General features: G+C 35.6%; 1 protein-coding gene across 1 annotated transcript in view; it reads right to left on the bottom strand.

Moving 5' to 3' along the window:
* Positions 1–27,826, bottom strand: part of MAGI2 (membrane associated guanylate kinase, WW and PDZ domain containing 2) — a 1,334,434-nt gene that overhangs the window by 685,636 nt on the left and 620,972 nt on the right. The gene's annotated exons all lie outside the window — the stretch shown is intronic.

Raw genomic sequence — 27,826 nt, forward strand, 5'->3', positions numbered from 1 at the left:
CAAACACAATTACATATCACCATGTAGTCTTTGCATAGTAGTCTCTTTACTGAAACATAGACAAATACGTTAAATATTATTGAGATGCAGAAGTGATAAGAAAAGAAACTAGATGAGATAACAAGACTTTAGGTTTGTTAATGTTCTCTTTGGCTTCCTTCCTGTCTGGGTAGTAGAAAGATGTATTCTGCTGAAGTTTCTGAATAGCCAAAACTGTGTTAGTCGCTTCTGAAAACAACCTCAAAATCTCTAATTACACTTCAGGTTCCTCAGTAAAATAACTTTCTGTTTAATAAATATCTCCTTAAATTTTCATAAGGCAGCCAATTTTTCTCTATAAAAAATTCTTCCTTAAAAAAAAGTTCTTTGCAATGTTCTACAACCCATTCTCCCTTTAAGTCCAACTTCTCAATTCATAACAAATTACTTCCTTTTAGTGAATCAGAAGTGCTGTTGTAATCTTTTTATGTGGCATATTTTTAAGCACTTACAAATAAAGTGAGAGTGTATTTATAGAGAATAAAAAATAAGAAGAAGAATTAGTTCAGGTAAACATGACATTAGAAACAGTAAAACAATTAGAATTATATAAACTGCTTTTGAACACTACTGCTGTATCCTACACCATCTGTGTCTACTTTGTTGATCATCAAAAGCTTATCTCTATTTGGTTTCTCCACTCTGGAATGCAGCCTGAGAATAATTTTGAATAGGAAAGCAAGCAGTGAAAACAAATAAAGGGTTACATTCATTACCAGACATTTGAAGGAAAAAATGAAATGGTGGCACAAAATTGAGCTGTGAGTGAACAACATTATAATCCCCAAATCCCTAATATCTACTAGCTGGCTGAAGGAGTAAGAGGATCCCACTGAAATATTATTTTCAGTGAAAGTACTTCTTATCAAACTGGTATTAGCAGAGGCTCTGGAGGTCGTACATTTTCTAGCTTTCATATTATAGAAGGTACTCCAGAAATAATCAACTGCAGAGATCTTACACCCTTATTATAATTCCTTGCTACCCCCAGCATCCGATCTTGCTCCAATGAAAATATCTAGGAGATCGTAGTGTACCTCTAAACACTGACGCTATCTTTTTTGATCCTCTGTACACCTAATTGTGGCTTTTACATGGTTATGGATTTAAGTATGTTGTTCTCCAAGTCTTTTGGGTTAGGTACCTTTTAGAGTCTGATTAAAAACTATGCATCTTCTCATGCATACATGTATTCACATACAACATTTTGCATACATTTTCAGGGATTCATAGCTCTGTATAAGCTAATCCATGCATTCCAGGTCAAGAGCAGAAGCTTGAAGTTAAAAGATGAGGGAAGAATAGGTATTTTATATTGCTGAGTTGAAAAATAAATTTAAAAGCAAGGAATAAAACAAATAGAACACACACACAATAGAAAGAAGAAAAAGAAAGAAAGAAAGAAAGAAAGAAAGAAAGAAAGAAAGAAAGAAAAAGAAAGGGAGAGAGAGTAAGGAAAGGAGGGAGGGAAGAAGGAAGGAAGGAAGGGAAAATCCTGAAAGTGTTCGTGTTTATATCTGGTAGGAAGCACACCTCAAATCATCTTATTCTTGCTGTCATTTATGTTGTCATCACTTAAGGATAGGTAGGTCAATGAGGAAAAAGACCCTTCTGTTTGTCTCTCTAGGATTTAGCCTGGATCAGGGACAATGGCCTACATTCTATCACTTAAAAAACTGTGATATGTCCATATGCCCCAGATATGTCCTACAAGGACTGATTTCCAAACGAAAACTTAGGACATATGGTCTGACACCTTAAGTGTATTTATGGAAACAGTACAGTCTAGGAAAGCCTACAATGTCAGGTAGATGTGTCCATTCTCTGATGAGTCTCCTCATCTCACCTAAAACTTCTAACTAATCCATAGCTGCTCTGCAATTATGTGTACTAATGCCTACAATTTACTTTGAAATACATAAAAAATAAAATGAATTGGTGGGTGGATACAGAAGTGATGGGTTTTATATATGTGATAAAGCAAAGATAGTGAAACAATGGTAGAGTCCAGGTGTACAGATACCCACTTTAAAATTCTTGCAACTTTTCAAGATGTATGAAATTTTAATTTTGGCAAAAATACAAAGAAAAAAGAAAGGAATAAAAATATGACAAAAGAGATACTCCAAATTGTTAATAGTGGTTACAGTTGAGGGTAGAATTATGGGTGAAATTTATTTTATTATTTCTGGATATCTCATTTATCTACATTCATCCTACAAAAATGTTTTTAGGTAATACATAATAACATGCTTTATAAAGTATTTACAAATCAGACTGCTACAAATTAGACTGCTGGAGCACAGGTATTTTTGTTAAGGACTGACATGGGATGTGATTTGCAAAGCAGGTGTGGGGTTGTGTCATTCCAGGGAGTGGACTTTATCTCTGAAGGTAACTGGGTGGGAAGGAGGATTAGCCTAACAGGGCTATGTGAAGAAATGGCATAATGGGATTAAGGTTGTTTTAGTTTGTTTTTAATGAATTCTGGAAAAGAAGGAATGGAATGGGATGGAGAAAGAGGTACAGTGTATATAGGAGGTTAATGAGGAAACCCAGTATTCTATGTATCAAAATCTTCCGTAACTTTGGTCAATTACATAACACAAGCAGAACTGTTCTAAAAGACAATGATCACAGAAGCTCTGACACCAATAACCACAAAATATCTGAGAATACATCAGAGTGGGGCAATATTCTGCTGTACTAACCTACTTCACAATACTGTCTTGCCCTACTCCTCGGTGGGAAGCAGGAAAAGAGAGGGAAACCTCTTTGGGGCAGTTTCTTTTTCTAATATATGTGAATAACAGATGGATGTTCTTGAAAATATTTACAATCATGCGCACGTGTGCACACGCAAACACACACACACACACACACACACACAGCCATGATTGCTTTATTTGAGCCTTTTAAACACATATTAACAGTGAAAATACAGTAATAAAATTCTAGTAAAATTATTATTCTGTCTGAGTTCCATGTTACTTTCTGATTAAACAAATTCACTGAAATCAATAGTTTTTTCAAGAAAAAAACACAGAGAAGTAGCGGTAGAAAATAATTCATCTGATGTTTGCATTATAGTAAAGATTTTGGCCCCAAAATATTGTGATATATTTGTCGTTGGGAATTGGAGGACAAGATCTTTATTTATATTATGTTATAATGTCAAACCACCATTGAGACAATGAGCACTTTTTTATGCTTTTAGCGGAATATATGTAACTATAAGACCAATTTCTTACCACTAATATAAGAAAAGTTTTCTTTTCATTCTACTGAAGTACAAGTATAAAGAAACATCTTTAAAACATAAGGAAATGACAAATTTTTATTTAATACAAGGTTCCAAATGTAGTAGTCATGTACCCGAAAATGGTAATTGACTGAAAAACAAGCGGCAAAGAAAAATCCTATTTCTTTTCTAAATTCATATACTGTCTCAGTAAATGTAAAATGCACAATAAATTGTAAACATAACAACACAAATGGATTGGGCCTATTTTCCTCATATCATATAAGAACAACAATAGATGGATGATACCATCTATTGCTTATGAATGAGAATTTGGACAGAGTAATCAGAAGCAGTAAGATAAGGATGACAAAATATGTTTAACGAACTATGTTTTTTCTCTAATTCTCTCCATACAGCATCAAATACAGCATCCTATGATCACTGCAGCTGCCAGGAGGTAAATGGAAGTTGGTACCATCATCTGAATCTATTTTCCCTTGTTTTCACAATAGGTAGAAAATAGAATGTATATGGAGACATTCAAATAGCACCAGAAGAGCCTCTGAGTGCCTGGGGTTAGAAGAGAACACTAAAATCTGTCTAAGGAACCAGGAAGAAAGTAGTTGCTTGGGGAGTCTGTTTCTGACCTACCTCAGCTAGTCATGATTTGTAAGACCCAAGACAAAATGGTGTGGTATATTAACTACATTTATGGCCCAAGTTATTCATCCTTTCTGTATTCACTCATTTTGTCAAGTAAATTTTGAGTTCTTCCTGTAAGGGTGGAGTACATTTGACCACCCTGTGTAACCTGCTTTGGCCAGCCGACTGAATCAGAAGTGACGGTGTAACAATCGCAAACCTGGTCTCAAGGGGCTTTATGTGTTTCTGTTTTCCTTCTTATACTTTTGCCACTGCTATGAGAAGGCACACACTGATTAGAGGGTTGGTCCCAAGAAAAGGATGAGAAACATGTGGGACAGAGCTGTGTCAGCTAAGGTATGCCAACCAAGCCTGGTCTAGAACAGAGCCCATGGTCAATGAGCAGATATGTGAGTGACCTCAGCAGATACCAACAGAAACACTGAACCAAACCCAGCCTGCATATGTGTTAAAAAAAGTGTTCTTTGTCATATGCCACTGAAGTATTTGTGATTATTGTGTTATATATCAGTTAGATTTGCTGCATCTGTGGGCAAATTACCCGGCTATGATTTTTTTAACTGACATTTTAAATGCAGTAGAAAAATCACATTATAATGTTTATAAAAAAACCTCTATTTCTTTGTTTTACCTTTGTTAGAGAAAGTCAAGCCACTACATTATTTGATGGTATCACATATGAGCAATCTTGATGAAGCACTTTAATAAAAGTGAGTGTCTATAGAGCTCCCCTGAAGTTTTATGCCCTTTTCAAGGAAACAACATGCCAACAACTAGCTGAACCATGATATGGGAGAAATAAAATACACTATAATTTCAATTTTAATTTCTTTATGCAAAACATTCAACAAGCTCTAAATAACTTGCCTGTTTTTTGCTGTGTTGGTCTGAACTGTCTTTTTCAAATATTCCATGCAATACTTTCATGATACACTTTTTAAAAACTATTCCATCATTATGCAACTTATTAGAATGCATTGATTTTCTTGGTTCCATCTTATATATAATACTTTTCAGAATTATCCAACACAGAAGACTGCAATTTTGGATGATTCACACTGTCACTGAACAAATTATTGTGAAACATGGTTACTAATGATTTCCTTTCTGTGTTGGGTGAACTTCCAAGTAAATTCAGATATATTTAATTGAATTTTGATTTCTTTTTAAATTTTAAATTTAATTATGTGAAATTAACAAGGGGAGTAGCCTTTTTTATAATACCATTTCACTTAGCTTAATATTAGAAATTTTGTATTTCTAGTGTATGTAGCCAACAAACTATAGGGAAGTGGACCAAAAGTATGTGAGATAGCAGAGAGAAGATAGGTTCTTTCTAAATATAACAATCTTTACTATGTACTCTGCACAGTAGAGATTTTTTTAAATAAAATTTTGGGTCAAATGCTTAAGATTTAATATACAGAATAGATACACAAAACATTAATGAGACAAACTCATAAGTCAGTACAAAAGAGATATGATTATGTGTGTGTGTGTGTGTGTGTGTGTTATATTCCCTATACTAAGGAATATCAAATGTACCAATACCTAAAAAGAATCACATACAAAGTTAAATTGATACTCTCAATACACTCCCTGGAATTCTTTGAAAGTGAGAAAATAGCCAATTAGCTTTCCAATGAGTATCTAAGGATACATGTATTATATATAAATATATATATTCTTATATAATTCTTATATAATTACATGTATATTAAAAGAAACTTGGAGATGCATTTTTCAGTAGGTTAGATATTTATTCCAAAAGTAAGAATAACTACCATGACTTTAGAAGAGCTGTAGCTGAACAAAGATTAACATTAGGGAAAAGAAGGGAACAGATATATACATTTTTGAGAATCTATTACCAGATTTCAATGTCAAAACAATCTGCAATGCATGCATTATTATCCTCATTTTTACTACTGAAGAAATTACTTCAGAGAGGTTATAAATCCTGGTTTAACAGTTCCCAACACATGGTCCCCAAAAACTTTTAGGGGGGCCCAAGAGGTCAAACTCATTTTCCTAAAAGTATTAATATGTTGTTTTCCTTTTTCTCTGTATTGATATTTGCATTCTGGTACAAAAGCAATTGTGGGTGTAAGTGCTGCTCCCTTGTCGCAAACCAAGGCAGTGGTACCAAACTACACTGATAGTGTATTCTTCAACACCAGACAGCTGGGAGAAAAAAAATGCTATCTTCTAACAATGTCCTTGACTAAACAGTAAAAATTGTATTGAATTGCAATTTTCTAGTACACATTTTTTTAATATTCTGTGTGACAAAATGGGAAATGCAAACCCCTTTCTATCTCATGTCAAAGTCTTATGGATGTCTCAAAGAAAAGCACCTGTGCAATTGTTTGAGTTGCAAGTGGAACTAGCCACTTTTTTTTTTTTTAATGGAATGCTATTTTTACTTGAAAGAATGACTGACAGATAAACTATGTTACTCAGTCTTGGATATTTGGCAGACATTTTCTTGAACATAAACAAAGGAAGCCTGCCACTTCAAAACAACAACAACTGACAATGATTTTTGCCAATGACAAAATTTGAGCCTTTGAGCTAAAATTAGAATTTTGAAAAACTTTTACCAACCAATGTCAGGTTGACAGCTTCCCAATACATAAAATCTTTTCTGATGGGATTGATGGTGAAATTAACAAGGTGACTTTTATAATGAAAATTGTCAACATCTGAAAAATCTGCATTATTCAGTGAAACAATGAGCAATGCATGATGTTACAAACTCATGCATGCATAAAATATTCAAAGCGTGAGTTATACCAATGAAATTCATTTAACTTAGTATAAAAGGTTCATTGACATGGTTTCCAACTCTCCACTGCAACCAAATTTTAAGAAATTACTGCTTAGCAAGTTTTGGGATAGCACCATTGAAGAATATTCACAATTAGCTAGAAAGGTATTAAAATACTCCTTCCTTTTCCAACTACATATCTGTATCAGGGCAGATTTTCTTCATATACTTCAACCAAAATACTGTATCACAACAGATGGAATGTAGAAACAGATATGAGAATCCACCTGTCTTCTATTAAGCTAGATATTAAAGAGATTTGCAAAAATGTAAAACAACACCTACTTTATGCTATTTTTTAGATTTTTTTAAAAAGTTTATTTCTGAGAGAGAGAGAGAGAGAAAGAGAGAGAGAGAGAATAAGCAGAGGAGGGGCAGAGAGAGAGGGGGACAGAAGATCCAAAGTGGGCTCTGTGCTGAGAGCAGACAGCCTGATGTGAGCTGAACTCACGAACCCTGAGATCATGACCTGAGCTGATGTTGATTACTTAACCGACTGAGCTACCCAGGCACCCCTACACTATTTTTGTTTTGGAAAATATAGTTATTTTTCATCAAAAATATTTATGTTAAGCAATGGGGTTATTACTGGCATTTTAATAAAGTAATAAACATTTCTAAAATAATTCAGTTCTAATTTCAAATATAATAAGAATTGATAGATATAACTCACATTTAAAAAGCTTATTTGGGGGGGTGTCTGGATGGCTGTCAGTTAAGCATCCAACTCTTGATTTTGGCTCAGATCATGATTTTATAGTTCTTGGGATTGAACTCCACATCAGGCTCTGTGCTGACACCATGGAGCCTGCTTGGGATTCTCTTTCCCTCTCTCTCTCTCTGCCCCTCTCCAGCTCATGCTCTCTCTCAAAATAAATAAATAAACATTTTTGTTAAAAGCCTCTTGGGTACCTCAATAATTTTTAATAGTGTAGATGACCCCTGAGACCAATGCATTTGAAAACTACTATCTTAGTAGTAATGGAAAAGATATTAAAGCCCTGCTTATTTTGACCCACAGTCTATGCTTCTTCCAACTGACTGCAATGCATTTCATTACAGATACACTACAGAGCTTGGCATTTCCAAGAAAACAGAGGCATTATTCTCTAAACATACCACAAGAAAAAAATTTGGCACCATAATGACCTAACATTATTTTAAATACATTTCAGATTTTTATAAACCATATAACATATGCATCTCTTATTTAAAATAATTTAAATGACATTTATTACTATTATTTTAGTCACAGTTGTGAAACAGTTTCCCCTATTTATCTGCAATGTGCTACTTAGGAGAGTGCATAATTTTTCAAAAGACTGAGAATGTAGTATTGGACCAAAAGTGAATCATACTTTAAAACTTTGTTCAATTAAATTAAGAATTGCCATATCCTTAAAAATTTTCTACTATTTGATGCAATATTTTAAGTACCCCACTCCACCATGGTAAGACATATGCAGTTAGCCTTAATTCCATAGATATACTTTTAATTGGGGTAATTTATCTTTTTAGGTAAAAAAAAACATCTGACTTGTTAAACAAGTCACATTAGAGTAGGTTTGCTCATTTTCCCATTATCCCATTATCATATTCCCATATCCCAGAATATCTGTCTACTTAGTCTGCTAACAAGTCATTAATCTTTCTGTCTCAATAAAACGGCAGGCTAATATCAAATTTCACAGGGTGAATTTTGATATTGGTATGATTAAGGACGATCTGATAAATTTCTTTAAAAAACTGCTTATGTTTCATACCAGTGAAATCTAAAAAATATGTTCATAATGGAAAAAGGAGGTTCCAAGTAGAAAATTTTCTTTGACTTCACCAGAGTAAGTAATAAAACTTTGATATCTAGATGACCAGTAATTTAAATATTGAGGATGAAATGGATGACCAAATGTGTTATCGAAGAATGTTTTGCATGGCTTAAATATCATTGCCTCTTAGATAAAAGAGCACATACTTCTTTGGGAAAAAAAAAAAAAAGAAAAGAAAAAAGAAAGGAGAACCAAAGCGAATAAACAAGAAATGAGAAACTATATAAAAATACAAAAGGAGAGAAAAATAAATAACTCATTAAGAAATGTACTACATCTACATAGGACTATGTATAGAATAAGACAAGAAGAAATTTAGATAGTACACATGTAGAGAAACCAGGAAGTAAAAACCAAATTTGGACAATGTATGGAAAGAGATACTCAGTTTAGCTGATCTAATTAATCAAGATCTATACCTCAAAGGGGCTTCAGAGAGCACTGTTTTATTTCAAGTATTAGTTTTTTTTAAAGCAGGTGAATACTTCTTTCCCTGATAAAATTATACATGGAATAATCATCAATATCACAGAAAGAAGCAGAGCTCTCTTGGCAGGCTGAAAAACACTGAACTTAAATACAGGGATGCATGGTAGTTGGGGTTGTGGGCAGGTAGCCAGCAGCATGAACACAGAGAGGGGAAAAGCAATGATAGAATCGTGTGTATGTGGTGATAGAATGTGGGGTCGCCACTGGGAAATCACTCTGGAATTGTAGAGAAGGCCAGAGCTGTGCCGTCAGACAGACCAATGAAAGGGTCATAAAGTGTCGATGCAGGAGACACTGGCACCGCACACACCAGGGGCAAAATCTCTAAATCCATTGTACAAAGTATGGACTCTAGTCTTTCAAGTTTTCTAGTTTAAAGCAGCTTGTGTCTGTTTATAATTAGTACCTAAGAATAACTACTAAGGCTTACATAGCATTCTCTTTTGGAAGATCCATGAAAGCAACTTCTTAGTACTACATGTAGGTGCATACCTCAGTAACTGCTTTGTTCCATTTACTAGGCACCACAAAGCAGTAAAACCAACCACAAACTTCAACGGGCTTCCATCTTCATGTTGATAATTACAGTCAAATTTGCAGCCCACTCTTGTTATGCATTGTCAGAGTATATAGCAACATACAATCTCTATCTTGGTTACTGGCTTTATTCTGGGGTATATTTTATTACCTCAATTCATTTTTAGCATTTCATTAAAATTTATATTATCTCATTATGATACATATTTTGATATTTATTTTTTAATGTTTATTCATTTTGGAGAGAGAGAGAGAGCACAAGCAGGGGAGGGGCAGAGAGAGAGACACACACAGAACTGGAAGCAGGCTCCGTCCAGGCTCTGAGCTGTCAGCACAGAGCCTGATGCAAGGCTTGAACTCAGATTGTGAGATCATGACCTGAGCCAAAGTTGGATGCTTAACTGACTGAGCCACCCAGGCGCCCCTATATTTTGATATCTTGACAAGTTCCTAAAATCTGTTTAAGAATCAAACAGGATATTAGTAAATAGATATTTTAATCTTGTTTTCTAGATAGTAACAGTGAAAGTATATATGCTCTGAAGAAGTTTTTGAATTCTAGGATTAACATTCAAAATCTCTAATCATTGTATTGTCTTCCTTCATATACAAAATGGCAGTACTTATAAAATCACTATAGACCCCTTACTCTATCAGCTTGCCATATATAAGTAATGCACTTGCATGTGAGGTGGCTGACCAGTTTTAGGTATATAATCTGTGGTCCTAGAAAAAAGCAAAACCAGCTGCCTTCTAAGGAATTATGTTCAGAAATTTGGCTCAGAGATTTGGCATCAGTGACATCCATCAATTAAGTAAATCAGGCTAGACTTTTTTTTGTTCAGTTGCTTGAACAAAGTATACTTAATTATGCTCCTTATCTGGTAAAATAAGCATCCCGAAGTTATCAAAAAGTACACTCAAGAAGAGATGCAGTGAAAGCAAGCAGAGAAAGAATTTCCATAAATTTTTTGTTTAGCTATACCATAATTGTCATAATAATATTTGAAACCTGAGGATAATATATATTGTTCTTGAATATAGGTTTTGGGAATAGAAATTAAGGCAATGATGTTGATACTAGTTAATGGGGAGTGGGGGTACTTAACTAACACTGAAGAATAGCAATTTGTGGCATACTGAGTCAGGGCATGAAGATTTAAAAAAAGTAAGGAATGTGGTCATTTCCACTTGATTGAGGATTCCCTGCATATAAATTAGTAACTGACAAAATGTTCACAACTCATAGTGAAAGTAAGAGCTACAGGAAATCAGGTGAAATCTCTTCTTGTTGGGTGAGCTGCCAGGCCTTGTGGACCTCTTGAACAGATTGAAATAGTGTCCATGGACATGGGGATGTGGGGTGACAATTTCAGAGGAAAGAAGCAGTTTTCACAAAGGCATAGGAATTGTCCATTTTGTCTAGAGCAGAGGCCTTTTTTGGACAAATAAGAAAAAATTATTTAAAAAATCGGGGTCCAGATCATAAATAACCTTGCAGGCCAGATAAAGAAGCACCTGGCCTATAACTCAATGACACTGAGGGATTCCAATTTACAAATTCCAAATGTGATATCATTTGTAAACATAGACTAAATTTAGAAAAGCAGAGGTAATCATTCCATTGCCATTCAATAATATGGTTTAGTACCACCTGAGTTAGGAAATCTCTAGCGTTAGCAGAATTGGGCTCAAATCTTAGCTTTGCTTCTTGATCTCAGAAAAGTTATTTAATGCCTCATTTTCATCATCTCTAATTGATAATGGGATACTAATTGTACAGCAGAGTTGTTTAGAATTCAATCAAATAATGCAGGTCAATCAAATTACTTGACATGAGATATACATATTGACACCAACACATCTACATATACAGAAATAATACCTTAATTTGTTACTTATCTTGCCAGCCATGCCAAGCAAGGATGCTCAAATTTTACCTTATCACAAAGCACTCCTTTCTAATTATTGATCAAAAGCTAGTAATTAGGACCTGGAATAAAAAAAAAAGTGTGCTAATTGCATCGATGAGAAAAGTCATGTAAGAAATTGCTTTTTAAGAGACAGAGTGCACAAAATAAATGAACAAGTGAATGATTAATAAATAAATAAAATAAAACAAGCCATTTCATTGACCAAAGTTTAAAATAGAGGAGTAAATTTTCCAAGACCTTCCCAAGGTTACTCAGGCAATCTCTCTACGCCTTACTTGTCAGCGAATATGGAGGAATATGTCACTGAAAGAGGTCTAAAAAGGTTACCCAATCCATCTCCCTCCTCCAGCAGGGACCACACTGACACAGGCAACACTCACAGAATTCCTCTATCATCAATTTTTAAAACGTTCAAGCAAACTGACTGTTCAGTTTTCTGTGGTAACCTTAGCCAAGTTTCAATGGCCTGCTTTATCAGAAAAGCCTCCCTCATTGCCAAATTAAATCCCTCTTAGCTATCCTATCATGTTTTGATCTTAGTTTCATTGGAAAGTGTCAAGTATTGAAATTTTAAAAATCAATTTAATAAACAAATTTAATGATTAGGTAAAATTCAGTAATTTCCCTATGGCCTGGAGAATTTTCTGAAGAGTCCATGCTATCTCTCTTAAAGAAAAATAATTTATTTACTCAAAGCTTGAATGAAGATGTAGTTAAAGACTATTTTTCCAAGATGGCCACAACCATATCTCCCATTTCAGATGTTCTTCTAGAATATTGTATCTCATCCACCTGGTGGTTAAATCTAATCCCAGTCCTTTTATGTTTGTAGCTTGTTTGTAACCAATAGATTGTGGCTCAAGTGATGCAGTATGACTTACAAGGTAAGGTCAGAAAAAGCCATCAATGGGGCATCTGGGTGGCTCGATCAGTTAAGAATCCAACTCTTGATTTCAGCTCAGATCATGATCTCACAGTTCATGAGATTGAGCCCCATGTGGGGCTCCATGTTGACAGGACAGAGCGTGCTTGGGATTCTCTCTCTTCCACTCTCTCTGACCCTGCCCCCCACCCCAAAATAAATAAACATTTTTTTTTAAGCCATTGGCTTCCACGTTGCAGGCAAGAGACCTTGAGCCAGCATGTAAGTGTCCTGAGTGACTGAGGCTGCCATGCTATGTATGAATCCACATGGAATAGCCCTGAGACTGCGTGCAGACAGAGAGATGACCAACCAACTCCCAGCTGTTCCAGCCCGCTGCTATTCTAGCTCTCAGCAACATGTGGCTGTAACTGCATGAGCCATCCCAAGTCTGAATTGCCCCTCCAAACCCTTCTCAGAGTCTTGACCTGCAGAAGTCACGAGAAATACTTAATTGATTACTGCTATTTAAATCGCTATATTTGAGGATGATTTGTTATGTAGTAATAGTAACCAGAACATCACATTTACTAGAATGTTGTAAAGATAGAGGTCTAAGATATAGGTCTAGCACCTATCTGGAAAGCTAAAATTGGTAAGCTAAAGGTAACATGCAGCAAGGGGTATTACTATTAAAAAAATGTACTTTATGTGTGATAAAGCATCTGAAGGTGTTTTGTAATCTGTAAAGCAGTATACATATGCTAAATGGTTTGGTTAAATGACATGATGAATTCCGAGATATAAACACAGAGCTTCTGAAAAAGAACTTTTCTCATTCTTCAAGACTCAGGGCAGCTATCATCTCCTTTTGATGTCTTCCCTGATACTTCCAGAAAGGGTTAATTATTCCCTCTTCGGTACCTGCAATACCTCTTGCACTTTACTGCTTTAGTTAAAAGATATAATTGTTTGTTTATTTCTCTGTGTCTATCTCTTCTCCTAGACTGTAACTTCCTTGAATATAGGTCCATGTATTATTTATCTTTGTGTCTCTAAATCTTAACACAATATCTGTCACATAGTAAGCACGAATACAGACGTGTGTGCTGAATGAACAAACGAATTATTATTAAAATTATTTTTAAAATTTTTTAAATGATTATTAAAATTATTTTCTGACAATGTATACAGGCATGACCATGCACCAAAAGACTTCTTAAGCATGGGTGGACAATTTGACTTCAGCTTTCTTTTTTTTTTTAATTTCTAAAAATATTCTATTTATTTTTTTAAGACAGAGAGAGAGAGCATGAGTGGGGATAGGGCAGAGAGAGAGGGAGACACAGAATCTGAAGCAGGCTCCAGGCTCTGAGCTGTCAGCACAGAGCCTGACATGGGGCTCAAACTCATGAACTGTGAGATCATGACCTGAGCTGAAGTCGGACGCTCAACCAACTGAGCCACCCAGGCGCCCCTGACTTCAGCTTTCAAAACACTCATCAGCTTCTATAAGACAATGGGAAAGAAGTCCACCTCCCCATGTATCTCCATATTGAAAAATTCCATTCAAAGAATAATTTCTGGGAAGTAATCTTCTGTCATTTAATCATTTGGTTTTGTTTGTCCTTCTACCTGAAAAGTCTCTGAAACTCTGAAGGCCATACCCCTCTCTTTGCCTCCACAATCTTTTTTACCTACCTATCTTTTGTGTATAGTCATCCTCTAATATGTGGGCAAGGCATTCCAAGACTAACTGCAGATAGAACTGAAACCTCATATACTGTATTTTCCCTCAATACATACATACCTAGGGTGAAGTTAGACACCCTAAGAGAGTAACAACAATAACTAATAATAAAAGTTATGTGAATGTGGTCTCTCTCTCTCTCTCTCAAAACGTACTTTATTGTCCTGTACTCGCCCTTCATCTCTTGATGACATGAGATGATAAAATGCCTACATGACGATATGAAGTGGGGTGAATGATGTAGGCACTGTAATGTAGCATTAGGCTACCGTTGACCTTCTGATGATTCATCAGAAGGAGGATCATGGCTTCCAGCTCATGGTTGACCACGGGTAATTGAGAACCCTGAAAGTGAAATGGTGGATAAGGGGCAACTACTGTGCATGCTTATTTTTTGTTTATTTAAAGATAATAGTCTTTTTAAACTTAGAATATTGTAAACATTTTTCATTTTACATGAAGGAAAGTTGGAATGGCAAGGTTTAATGTTCTTATTTTTTGTGTCTTTTAAGTCACCATAATTTTATGTATATATTTTACCATGACAAGGAAGAAGCAATTGAGATGTGTTTTCAACAGGTCATAAAATCTACTGATATTCTATTCTCTCATGGAATGTATTTACAGAAGAGTCAAATTTTATCCTATGCCAATCATTTATTTATTAAAAAATTTTAATGTTTATTTATTTTTGAAAGAGACAGAGTGCAAGCAGGGAAGGGGCAGAGAGATGGAGACACAGAATCGCAAGCAGGCTCCAAGCTCTGAGCTGTCAGTACAGAGCCCAATTCGGGGCTCAAACTCATGGACCGCGAGACGATGACCTGAGTGGAAGTAGGTCACTTAACTGACTGAGCCACCCAGGAGCCTTGCCAACTTTTTAAAAAGAAAATATTGTTACTCACTATCAAATTTTCTCTTATTTGAATAGCATTCATATCCTGGTTTCATATTTTTATTTTAAATCCTATTTGAATTTTATCATCTTATCTCTTTTTTTTTATTCTTACTTCACAGGCTAATTTCTGTTTTTTATTGGCATTTTTCAGGAATCTGAAAATCATATTTAGTGTCACTTGCAAATTCTCTTATTAATCTAGTTTATTCACCTTACAGAATATGAATTCAGATGTTTAAATATTAAAACATAGCATCAGTTTCTTCATTACTTACGAGTCCAACCTGTTGTAGAGAAGGTTCCCATTAATTTGTCTTTTTTGCTCATTGTGATTTGTATGAAACTATGGATGCTAGGAATTTCGCATTAGTCTAATTCTATGAAGTAAAGGGAATTTTTTTTCCCATTACAAATTTGTGTTAATGGATAACATTTTTTACTTTAAGTAATTTTTTTGTATTAGTATGCACTCTATAAAGAAAGAGTACTCTTCCTATACTTTTAAAACTAAGGCATGTGCTGGTTGTACAACTTTAAAACAATTTGGTGTTACAGACATAGTCCTTCTGGATAGGAACTAATAGTAAAAACAACCATAACAATAGTAACTTCCTTTCATTTCAAACTTACAATGTGTTAAGTATTTTCCCAGGCACTTTTCATACTGATAATTAGAGCTAATATAGTTTGCCATGTACCGGGACCACTCTGGTGCTTAACATACATTAACAAATTTAATCATCACCACAACTCCGGAGCAAGAGACTTATATTGTCCACATTTTACCCAGGAGGAAACAAAGGCACAAAGTCAACTAATAAGTAAGCAGTTGAGCCAAGATTAAAATCCAGACTCTCTGAATCCAGATATTTAACATTATGCTCTTTTCTTCTCATGCATAACACCCTATTAGCTGGTCATTTACTTATATGTAAAATGAGGCTCAGGTAGAGTAAAGACCACTCCAAAATTCCCACAGCTCCTAAGTGCTGGAGTTCAGATTTGAATCACTGCCTGTTTGATTGCAAAGACTTTGCATTCCCTGTAATACTAGTGAAGTGATCCAATGACCAAAGGAGAGTGGAGAGGGCTAACTCTCTGGGCCTTCCAGATGAGGCAAGCTAATTCTCCACTTTTCCTGTTCTGCACCACAGCTGCTTGAAACCTACGCAATACATTCTTCACACATCACAGCAGTCAAGGTGTGTTTCCTATGAATTAAAATACAGCTGATCTGGATACAAAGAAACTTTCTTTCTAGAGGATTTGTTAAACTGTGACTCATTCAGTATTCTGTTCCTAAGTCCTGTACAGGTAAGAGTTAATGAATCAAAGCTCAGAATTGGTGGTTAATCATAATCAATCAGAACAGCAGTAATAAGAACAAGTTGTCCATTTAATAGATGGTATCTCTTCCTGTCTATGTCAGTTTCATTATTAATGAACACTTCCTAACTCCCTTCCTTCAAGAAGTGACTACCAACGTCACTTTGATACCTTGAATGTTGTTTGCTTGGTATTCTAGGCTTCTTTCGCATATTGTTTTACTCTCCCTATCCTACTTTATTAGTGATAGTGCTGGCACTTAACATGCTTTTCAAGGGATCTCTTCTGCAGTCACCTGGTGAACAGAAAGAAAATACATTCTTGTCAGGAGAAGTTCCCTGTAGCTTCTACGTTCATATGCATTATATTAGCAGTATTTCCTCCATATACTATCTGGGCTCAGCTAGCCTGCAGAAACCAACTATCATCCCAAACCTGGCACATAACAATCAAATCTGTCGAAACAATTTTAAAGACTATGAGCTTCACTCTGTCATAGTTAAATGATCTCTTTTACCCACTGCTAAAAATATTACATGCCTCCTGACTTTGTTTAATTGTTCGCAAAGAGCAATTTCGTAGACTGTCATTGTCAGTTAAAGTTTTTGAAGAGCCAGCTCTCAAGCAGAAACTGAAATGATGAAGCTCAAAAGATTAGCATACAACCCAAAAGAGAAGTAATACTAATGAAGCTGAAGCCACATAGTGCTATTGACTTCATATCCAGCTGTGAGATTCAAACTCTAAGCTCCCTCCCCCAAGCTCCACCCTTTCTGAGAATCTTCTTCCAAGACAAAATATCATCTTCTTAGCTGTTCAGTTACAGGAGCTTACAGACCCTGAGGTTAATTTCTGCCTGGATCATGCTCTATGGCTTTACTCAGTCTAAAATTTGGTGCCAGAGAATGTTTAATGAGTTCCAAAGAGGCAATCACCAGCACAGAAGTGAATTTAAATTTCACACTAATGCCAGCTAGTGCTTCATGGGCAGAACCGCAGCCAACCAACCCACGTTTTATAGCTGTCTCTTCCTCATTTGCATTTGGATTTTCTTCTATGCCACTAGCACCTCCATTTGTTTTTGAAGCACGTTGTTCCAAAGTACAGGTTTTAATGTTCTGTACAGATATTTGGTTTTGATTTGGTCTGAAGGTTTTTCTGGTTTTTATATAAGCCACATTAATTCTCTGCCCCTCCTCCCTACCCCAAATTCTCTTCATGTTCACTAAGGAATTAAAAGAAGATGCAATTGAATAAACTATAATCTGGCATGGGACAACCTAATTTTTCCTGATAACAATAAAAGACAAAATAAGAACCACAGATCATTGTGTGTTATATTGCCACCATTTCCCATTATGGCATAAGGACCACTAATCAATTTTTAAGACTTTCCAAATGTCAAAAAGGGAGCTCCAAATGATAGATTAGAGGAAATGTACCAAGTGTTCATAAGTCTCACAGCCAGCCAAGTCAGCACCAGGTTGATGATAATGTTCACTGTGCTTAAATTGGGCAGTTTTCCTAATTTTCAAAGGAATCCTTACAGCTTGTATATGCCTTGCACCACCTGCAAGCTGGTAACAATGCAAAAAAAGCTACCTTTTCTAATTCTGACCTGGTATTATTGATTTCTCTCTAAAAGGGTTAAATAGTGAGATTTTATATTGTGATCCCATAAGGCCTGGGCTAACCCTGAAAAATATTATCATTTTACTACCAGATATTTAGTTTGGATCCCTAGTAGAAGGCATCATATATGAAATTAATCATTTGAATCATTTGTTCATATTTATTCATATACCCAATAAATATTTATTGAAAACCACTGTATACCAGACATTATGATAATCAGAGAAAATGATAAAAACCCTTAGAAACTGAGTCCATAAAGAAGGGGCTGGCAATAGGTGGGAGAGAGGACTAAACCAGAGAAAACAACATTTTCAAATAGAGGACAATTCAGGAATATCTAGTTTTGTGCTTATAAAATATCCTATCACTGGTCCTCTCCCCATCATACCAATTCTGATCTCATTAGAAGATTTGGTCTCCTCTAAGTATAGCTGCATCAGTGATGGCTGAACTAGGCTGAGCACAGAGTTGAAGGAAGCAAGTACGAATATGTGTCACTGGAAGTTAGCACAGGACCTGGTTTCCTGCCAGAGGCTCTCAGCAACATGGGAACAGGTGGAAAGGGAGTAGACTCCTGTTGTAAGCCAAGACTATAAGTTTGTACATGAAAAGTTTGGAAAGTACATTTTACTGCATACCACCATATGGCTACTCAACTGGCACATTTTAGAATTCCATGTGCTATATGTGCTCCATATCAATCATTTCTCTGAGACACATTCATTTAAGACTTGGAGCATAATTCCATCAGCATTATAATTTCTTTTAACATCACCTTTTAATCAGCTACAAGAAATAGAATATACTAGTTATTATTTCTCCAGTGAGTGAGCCCCAGTTTTGATTATATTGAAAATACTTTTATCTTGAAGATTTAGAAGGATTTAACTCCTCATCCATTGGAGGATGAAGAAAAAGGAGGAGGACGAGAAGGAGGAGGAAGAGGAGGACAAAGAAATATTTCCTTAAAAACAAGTACTAAAATCATCCCTCCTTAGGGGCATGGTGAAAAATATTGAAATTTTGAATGATGAAACTTTCATATACAAGGGGGGGGGGGGGTTTTTTTTTTTTTTTTTTTTTAGGTAATTGACAGCAGATGTAGTAAGAGAAAGCTTTGGTATCAAATATAGTCCAATGATAGAAGCTTTTGTCTGGAATGATAAAAATAAAGAAAAAAGAACACCCACTTTTGGTCTTGCAATCTTTTATAGCACTGCCCTAGTATTCTTCCCAATCCTACTTAATATAAGGTAACTGATTAATGCCAAGACACATTATGGAAAAGTAAAGCACTCAAATGACAGTAAATTCACCTATATTGCTTGATATTAATCCTATGTTCTTTGTATCTTTAATGACATTTTTCTTAATTCTATTATGAACTATTTCAGGTACTTGACAGGGCATTAGTTTGTGAATAAACAATTTGCAAGGTACAAATGCTTTGAAAGAAGGAAAATACTGTGAAATGAAAAAGCCAATGACAGAATTTATTCCAGGCTCTGACTACAAAATCAAATATATCAAATACATTTTTTATTATTGGATATTTTCAGTCCATTGAGTTTAAGACATAATTGGATTTTTCCCAAAAATAATCAAGCTCAAAATCAAAATTCCTTTTCACAGGGGTTTTACATAATTTAAAACCTCGTTTCTATATTTGGATAGAAATTACTATAGTAAGGATATTCAAGTGGCTCTTTATTCAACACAAATTTATCAAGCATTTACTATGTATACAGAACAAGGTACAACTGAGATTGTAAAGATTAGTTAGTGATGAAACCTGGTTTTAAGGAACAGTTGTAGGAGAGATAAGACATGCACATAAATATCCAAAATACAAGCAACAAAACATTTTTTTCAGTGATACAAAAGTGATTTCTGGTTAAATGCTACCGGAGCACCTGGGTGGCTCAGTCAGTTGGGCGTCAACTTCACCTCAGGTCATGATCTCATGGCCCGTGGGTTCAAGCCCCGCATGAGGCTTTGTGCTGTCAGTTCTGACGGAGCCTGGAGCCTGCTTCGGATCCTGTGTCTCCCTCTCTCTCTGCCCCTCCCCCACTCACACTCTGTCTCTATCAAAAAATGAATAAACATTAAAAAAAATTTTTTAAATGCTACCAATGCTCAGAAAGAAGTTATCTTCACCTGAGTTCAGGAGAGTTGGGAATTTTTCAGAAGAGTTGTCATTTAAGCAAGGCCTTGACAAATAGGTAGGTTTAGGCACATGGAGTTCATTTAAATACCTTTTGGTACATGGGAAGAGAAATTCAAATGGAAGGAAAAAGATACCCAAGCTATGGAAGCAGGGCACTATTTTAAATACTGGTGTTATTATGGAGGACACAAAAGGCACAAACCTTTGTTTTTTTATGGAGCATATGTTCTGGGGAGAAAAGAAAATAAATATAATAAGTAGGTAAATCACATGGTCCATTGAAAGGTGGTAAGTGCAATGGAGAAAATAAACTAAGTAAGGAGGATGGGGAATGTGGTTCCCATTTTAAGCAGGGTAATCAGACTAGGCCACAGCACAAAGAAGACATTTAAATGAAGCAATGACAAAGCAAGCCCAAAGATCACATCTGAAAAAGCTCAAGCAGAAGGGGAGCGTTGGTTGATAAAGTTGGCAGAAGAAGGAGAGATTGCAGAGGACCTCAAATGCCAAACGAGGGAATTTGGATTTCATTTTATAGACACTAGGGAGATGTTAACGATTTTTGAGGAAAGATTAAAAAAGATCTGGACTGAGCTTCATGTAGATGACTCTGGCAGATAGATTAAATGGAAGGGACAAAAAAAAAGTAGGGAGACCTCCTACTGCCTCCTACAAATTAGGGAGTAGAAGAGCTATATTAATAGTCCAGGAAAATTTGATTTATATAAACTAATTATTTTTATTAATTCATTATATATATATATATGAACTTATATATATATATGTCATATATATCATATATATATATGAACTTTTATATGCCAAATATTGCTGTAATCTCACAAGACAACTATAGTGAACAAAACAAGCAGATATCCCTACCCATGTAGACCCTGCATTCTAGAAGGAGGAGTCAGACAATACACATAAACATAACATAAACAATAAATGTAAGTAAATGCATTATAATATATAGTATAGTAGAATGTAACATGTCTTCTGGAGAAAAGATAGACTAGGCAAAGTGGACAGTGAGAGGTGTTCTGGGGAGGGAAGTGAGGGTTTTGATGCCGCAGGACATATGTCGTATTAAATGTTGGCTTGTACCAAAGGCAATATTCACATTTCCAAAAAAAAGTTATAAAAAATTTCTACACTGACATAGACAAATATAATAAAAAACAATAAATCTCTTAAATTTACCAACACATCAATATAATCCAATCGCCCAAAAGACACAAAAAGTATTCCTAAGTCCCATGTCTTGTCTATATGAATAATGATGTATGTTACTCATAAGTTACACTAGGAGAGCTTCAAAAAGTAAATAATGTTGAAGATTTGTCTCTCCAGACAGAACCCTGACATATCTATCCCATTGGAGAAACACATTGGACTTTAAATGATAGAAAAAAAGAATGTGATTCTAGAGTCCTTGATTCCCATAAGAAATAAGACAATGACTTGTTCTCTGATATATAACAAGTAAGTATAAAGCATTGTAAAATTTTTGAGAACATTAATGATCACATCAAGTTCAATTTTAAGGTATCATTGTTGTTCCAATGACAAATTCTTCTCCCCAAAGCGCTGGCTACAAGTTTTTTCAATGGTATTTTCCAGCAACATATTTATAAATCAGAACAATATACTTATTACAATAATTTCCATGCATGGTAATTTTGTATTATTTTTAAAATTAGACCTAGAAATGAACAACTCTTGGAATTGTAGTGTTTGAACAAGTCTTTTGATTCCTACCCATTTGGCCCTCTCAAGTTCCCAAATAAATCACTTTATTCATCTTGCCACTCACTGCCTACCCATTGAAATGCAATATAACAGGCACTACTAAGTTGTGATATCAGAAAAAAAGATTGCCCAATGTAGGAATAGATTACACAATACAAAGTGATATTTTCTAATATCAACAAAAAATAATTTCAGGTTTCCAGAGAGGTGAAGTAATTCACATTCATCAGAACAATCTCCTGGAAATAACAATTATACACTATCGACAAAGTATAATAAATGGCTTTCTGAAGGCGATGGAAAGCAACCCAAAGTAGGCAGAAACTACAAAAAGAGAATGGTGCTAGATGAGTTTTCCCAGGATTTTTATTGCTACTTGCCTCAGGGCAAACACACATACCACAGTGCAAATAGGCTAAAAGTTGCATAGTTCTCTTGTATTATGGCTCAAAAAAAAAAAAAAAAATCAAAGGTCAGATTTAGGGACTACTACAGATACTGAGATGTGAAGGAACAGATTTTGTGTCATTATCCTTCAACCAAGGATCGCTAGGTAGGAGAGCACTTGGTGAACAAAATTGGGTTTATTAACTCAGAAATGAGAACACACACCAGGACAGTTTCATAGGTTCTAGCACTGGAACTTGTGTTAACCTCTTTTGGGGACAATACAAGGAGGTAGAATTTTTCTCCAGATTCTACATTTTTAGAAGTGGAGATAATTCTATAATTGAGAATTTTTTTAAATTAAAAAAAAATGTAATGTTTATTTATTTTTGAGAGAGAGACAGACAGAGACAGAGAGCAAGCAGGGGAGGGCAGTGAGAGGGAGACACAGAATCTGAAGTAGGCTTCAGGCTCTGAGCTGTTTGCACAGAGCCTGACACAGGACTCGAACTGATGAACCATTAGATCATGACCTGAGCCAAAGGTGGACACTCAACTGACTGAACCACCCAGGTGCCTCTATAGTTAAGAAACTCAATATTTCTTATCTAGTAACTGCTAAAGAAGCAGCAACCACTTATATTAGCCACAGAGGGAAAGTTTAGTTATTTTTGTGGATTGGATATTTTTCTTTTAGTCTGTTTTTGGACATGATTATAGAGTGATCTCATTTTTGTTTTGACTCATCATGGTCACAGAATGGCCCTGCTTCATGTTTGTATTCTGAGTCTTGTTTTGTTTTGGGTTCAGTAATGGTATACCACAGCCTAGTGTAAGTGCCCCACTAACTCTTAGCAACACAAAGTCCCACCAGTTACTTTCAGGCTAGATCACAGTGGTCCTTTCTTTTTCTCATCTGGAAAGGAGAGTTTCAGAGGGAGGTTTCAAATCCTGCCTAAATATCTGTCTGATTCCTGAGCTACCTATGTCTGGGCAGAGTCCAAGAAACCTGGTTAAAGCGAAAAAGACCAGGGGCGCCTGGGTGGCGCAGTCGGTTAAGCGTCCGACTTCAGCCAGGTCACGATCTCGCGGTCCGTGAGTTCAAGCCCCGCGTCAGGCTCTGGGCTGATGGCTCGGAGCCTGGAGCCTGTTTCCGATTCTGTGTCTCCCTCTCTCTCTGACCCTCCCCCGTTCATGCTCTGTCTCTCTCTGTCCCAAAAATAAATAAAAAAAAACGTTGGAAAAAAAAAAAAAAAAAAAAGACCAAACTGAAATTTCAGCTGCTTGCCCATCGCAGACAAGAGTTTAAATGGTGTGTTTTTGAACACATGATATATTTTAAAATTTCAGTAGGATTAGCTATCTGCTGAAAAAAATAAATCAACACTTTTCATGGGAACATAACAGGATAGAATTAGCTGTCCAGGATAGAATTAGACATATGAAGAAAGAAAAAAAAATGCCACCCATGCTCAAGAATAAAGAAATTGATGAGAAGCACCACAGATGGCCCATGATGGAATTAGCTGACAATCATTTTAAAGTGGCTATCATATGTTCAAAGACATAAAGGAAAATAATAAGAATCAGTGATAAGATATTAAATTTCAGCAGAGGAATGGAAATAAACATAAAAGGAATTCTAGAAGTGAAAAATTCAATATCAGGAGAAAAAAAAAATCACTGACCGAGCTTTCTAGTAGATTAGAGATAACAGACCAAAAGAGAGTAAACTTGAAGTGAGATTGATAGAAATAATCCAATTTCAAGTCACGAGAAAAGAAAAAAATCAAAGAAATAAAGAGAGCCTCTGTGACCTGTGGAAAGGAACAATATTAAAAGGTATAACATGTATCATGGGATTCAAAGGTGGAAAAGACAGAGTGGAACACAAAAACTATTTTCAAATATTTTAAAAATAGGCCAAATTTCCCCCAAATTTGGTAAGAGACATAAATTTACATATTTAAGCAGCTCAGAAAACTCTAAGAAGAAATTTTTAAAAATTCAAATCATAGTTGAATTATTGAAATCTCAAAATAAGAGAAAATCTTGAAAGCAACCAGGGAAAAATGACCCATTATACATAAGAATGATGTTCCAAATGATGGCTAACTTCTCATCAGAAACAACAGAGGCTAAAAATAAAAGGCTGTTAAAAGAAAAAAAGACTGTCCTCTGAGAATTTCATATCTAGTAAAAATACCCTTCAAGATTAAAGGTGAAATACAGACATTTTCAGATCAACCAAAACTAAGTGAAACCATTGCTTAGAATGTGCAGACCCACACAAGAAATGGTAGAAGTTCTTCTGCCAAAAAAACCTAAAAGTTATTAATAAAATAATATCGATAATAAACCCTAAGAAAACAAATTCTATTTCAAATGTCCATTGTGTAGTCCATGGACTTGCTGAAAATTTCCATATTAAGTAAAAACTGATGTTGAGTAGTGCAGCTTTCACTCTTCAGGATCCTTAGAGGCTCTAAAACAATGTCAAGTTTAACAGCAAGTATTAGTTTTAAGGACACTGCTTGTTAGCATTACCAAATTAGATATTCTTGACACAAATAGGGAGCACACTTGGGCAATCAATATAAAAAGCATCTCTTTTGTGAAATTAATTGGAAAATTAGATTATAAAGTTTAAATATAAATTCTAAGTGATTCACTAAGACGGATTAAAAGTTTTCAAACTAACCTCTTCTTTGCCTGTCAGACTTCTTCACTATATGCACTTTCTTTAAAAAAAAAAAAAAAAAAAATTTAAACCGGCTAGAGAATAAAGGCAAATATCCTGATATTCCAGATTGGCTTCCTTTTACACTAGAAGTATCCATTTATATGGGGGTCACCCAGTTATTTGCTTTAATGCTCCTCCTTATTCTAACATCCCTTTCTGCATCTTGATTGATGGTCTCTATTATGAAAAATGTATTATAAAGCTCAGAATCTGCTTTTACATGTGCTGAAATTCAACCTTTGCAGGCCAAGGTAATATCTATCATTTATTCTATGTTCAACATCCTTTTATTTAGTAAGCAAAGCATTTGAAGACTGGAGGTTTAAAAATACACTGTTCCAAAAGGATAAGAATTTATCAGAGTGGAAGAGACATTAAATGACTCTGAGCTCAAGAATAACTTTTTATAAGTGTGTGTCCAGGGAAGAACAGAAAACAAAACGAACAAACAAAAAAACAGAAGCCCTGGATTCTAGTCCTGGCTTTGGTGGTAGCTAGCAATGCAACTTTGGAAAATTATTTAGTATCGTGTGTTTTTGTAAAAACATGTACTGGAGTATTTCAAATATATCTTTATATAAAGGGATAGTTTAATCTATGCTATATTTATATTGGAAAAGTTGAATTATTGAATGAATCATTTTAACTATTAAGCGTGCTTCAAAGAGTCTGCGGGCTGCAGGTCCGCATTCACTGAGGATGAGAAAAGTACCCAGAGTATGTAATAAATAAAAATCACAATTTGGGGGCTTCTGTGTATCTTCATGACAAGAAATCTTGTGCATCTACACAACAGATGAATACCTCAGAGGGTGTGATCCCATAAATACTGTAAAGAAATTAATTTATTGATTTGACAGAATAATTGCAGTTCATAGTACGTTTGGTGGAACTGGTCATACCCAGTTCTGCCATGAATATAAAAGTACCATATTACAAAGGCCTATCATGTGATGTAAAATTTTGAAGTGTGACTGCTGTGTTCTTTGGTCATTCAAATGTATGTATTCCTCTACAAGACAACCACGCAGTTCAACAAACAAGTTTGACCTTATCAAACGTCACAAATTGCCTATTGTTAAAATTGTGCTGCTTGCTATGATAGCCAAGATCTTGCACCATGAACATCATAGGGTTCTGTCTTGTAGCACTCACAATCCTGCATGAATGGCAATCGTGATATCTGACTAAGCAGCCTATACTAACTTTTCAGATCAAAATCCAATCGGTAAGCTTACAGAAAGAAGAGTCACTGTCATCAGAGATGATGGGACTACATTTCTCATAATATCATTTCTTTTTTATTTTGTTTATTATCCAAAATACCATATTAGTCCATGTCACAATCTTAGAGTCTTTGAAACAAATGTGATCCAACTGAAAGTGTCCCAGAGTTCTAAAGGAAGAATATGGACCCAGGAGCCTGGGGCCACGTACCTCAGCCTCAGGCATGTGAACAACATTTTCCAAACAAGATCTGTCAGGTGGATGTGCTTCTTAGCTAAAGGAGGGTATGTGAAGGAGAACCCAACTACCCCTGAAAGAAAAGACTGGCCGGAGTCAGCCAGGAGATCAGAGCTCCTGCCAGCCAAATGGAAATCTAAATCTGGGATCCATTCATACATGCAAAAATTATTTCCCTTTATAATTACTATAAAGAATAAAGTCCTTCTATCAATGCAAAAGTAAACTCAGGCATCAGTCTAGTAATGTCAATGATATGGATTCACAATTCCACACTGTAAGCAACTGTTTATTCTGTCATTAACTCACATAATATTTTGTAGTGTTATTTTTTTCTCTCTTGAGACAATCGGGAACATAGGAGCAGCTGCAACATCAGCACTTGTGTTTTGCCAGTTGTTCAGAGAATAGACCAATTAGTGGGAATGTGTAGTAATACATGCATTTGGCAGCCATGTCTGTACAAAATGAGGGTAATATTTAAAATAAGACTCTTTTAATGTAACATGATGGCACCTGAGAGTATTGTGGAAAAATCTGACATCGGATACTTCTTTTTTTTTAATTTTTAAAAAATTTTTATTTATTTTTGAGGCAGAGAGAGACAGAGCATGAGCTGAGAAGGGGTAGAGAGAGAGAGGGAGACACAGAATCCTAAGCAGGCTCCAGTCTCTGAGCTGTCAGCACAGAGCCCGACGCGGGGCTCAAACTCACGAGCTGTGAGAACATGACCTGAGCTGAGGTCAGACACCTAACCGCCTAACCTAATCGCCTAACCAACTGAGCCACCCAGGCGTCCCTGACATGGGATACTTCCAAACAAGTAACTATGGAATTCCTCTTTACAGCCCTTCAGGCTTGCTGAGATCTTCAATCAGCTGACCCCACCCAGATTTCAGTCCCTTACCCTACTCCCAGGATTTCATTCCCTACCCAGCTTAAATCCCTCATTTATCAGTGTAGTCCCTTTAGTGCACTCCCCTGAACTCCCTTGTTCCTCCTACTTCATCATACACACAACCCCAATTAAATACAACTCTCATTTTCTTCATGTTTTACCAATACTGCTTAAGGTGGCTAGTGAAAAATGACCACTAATTTCTGGTGGACTCTTAATGCTACCCATCAATCATTTTGTATTTTTCTAGACCACTCCTTTTCTGCTCACCGAGACTTGTGGACTTCTCATTTCTCAAAGAATCTGATACCTCCTTTACCGTAATCTTGCTTCCTTTTCCACTGAAAAATTTCTGCAATCAGAAGAGGACATTTACAAATTC

Source organism: Panthera uncia, chromosome A2, assembly GCF_023721935.1.
Source record: "Panthera uncia isolate 11264 chromosome A2, Puncia_PCG_1.0, whole genome shotgun sequence".
NCBI classification, from domain to species: Eukaryota; Metazoa; Chordata; class Mammalia; order Carnivora; family Felidae; genus Panthera; species Panthera uncia.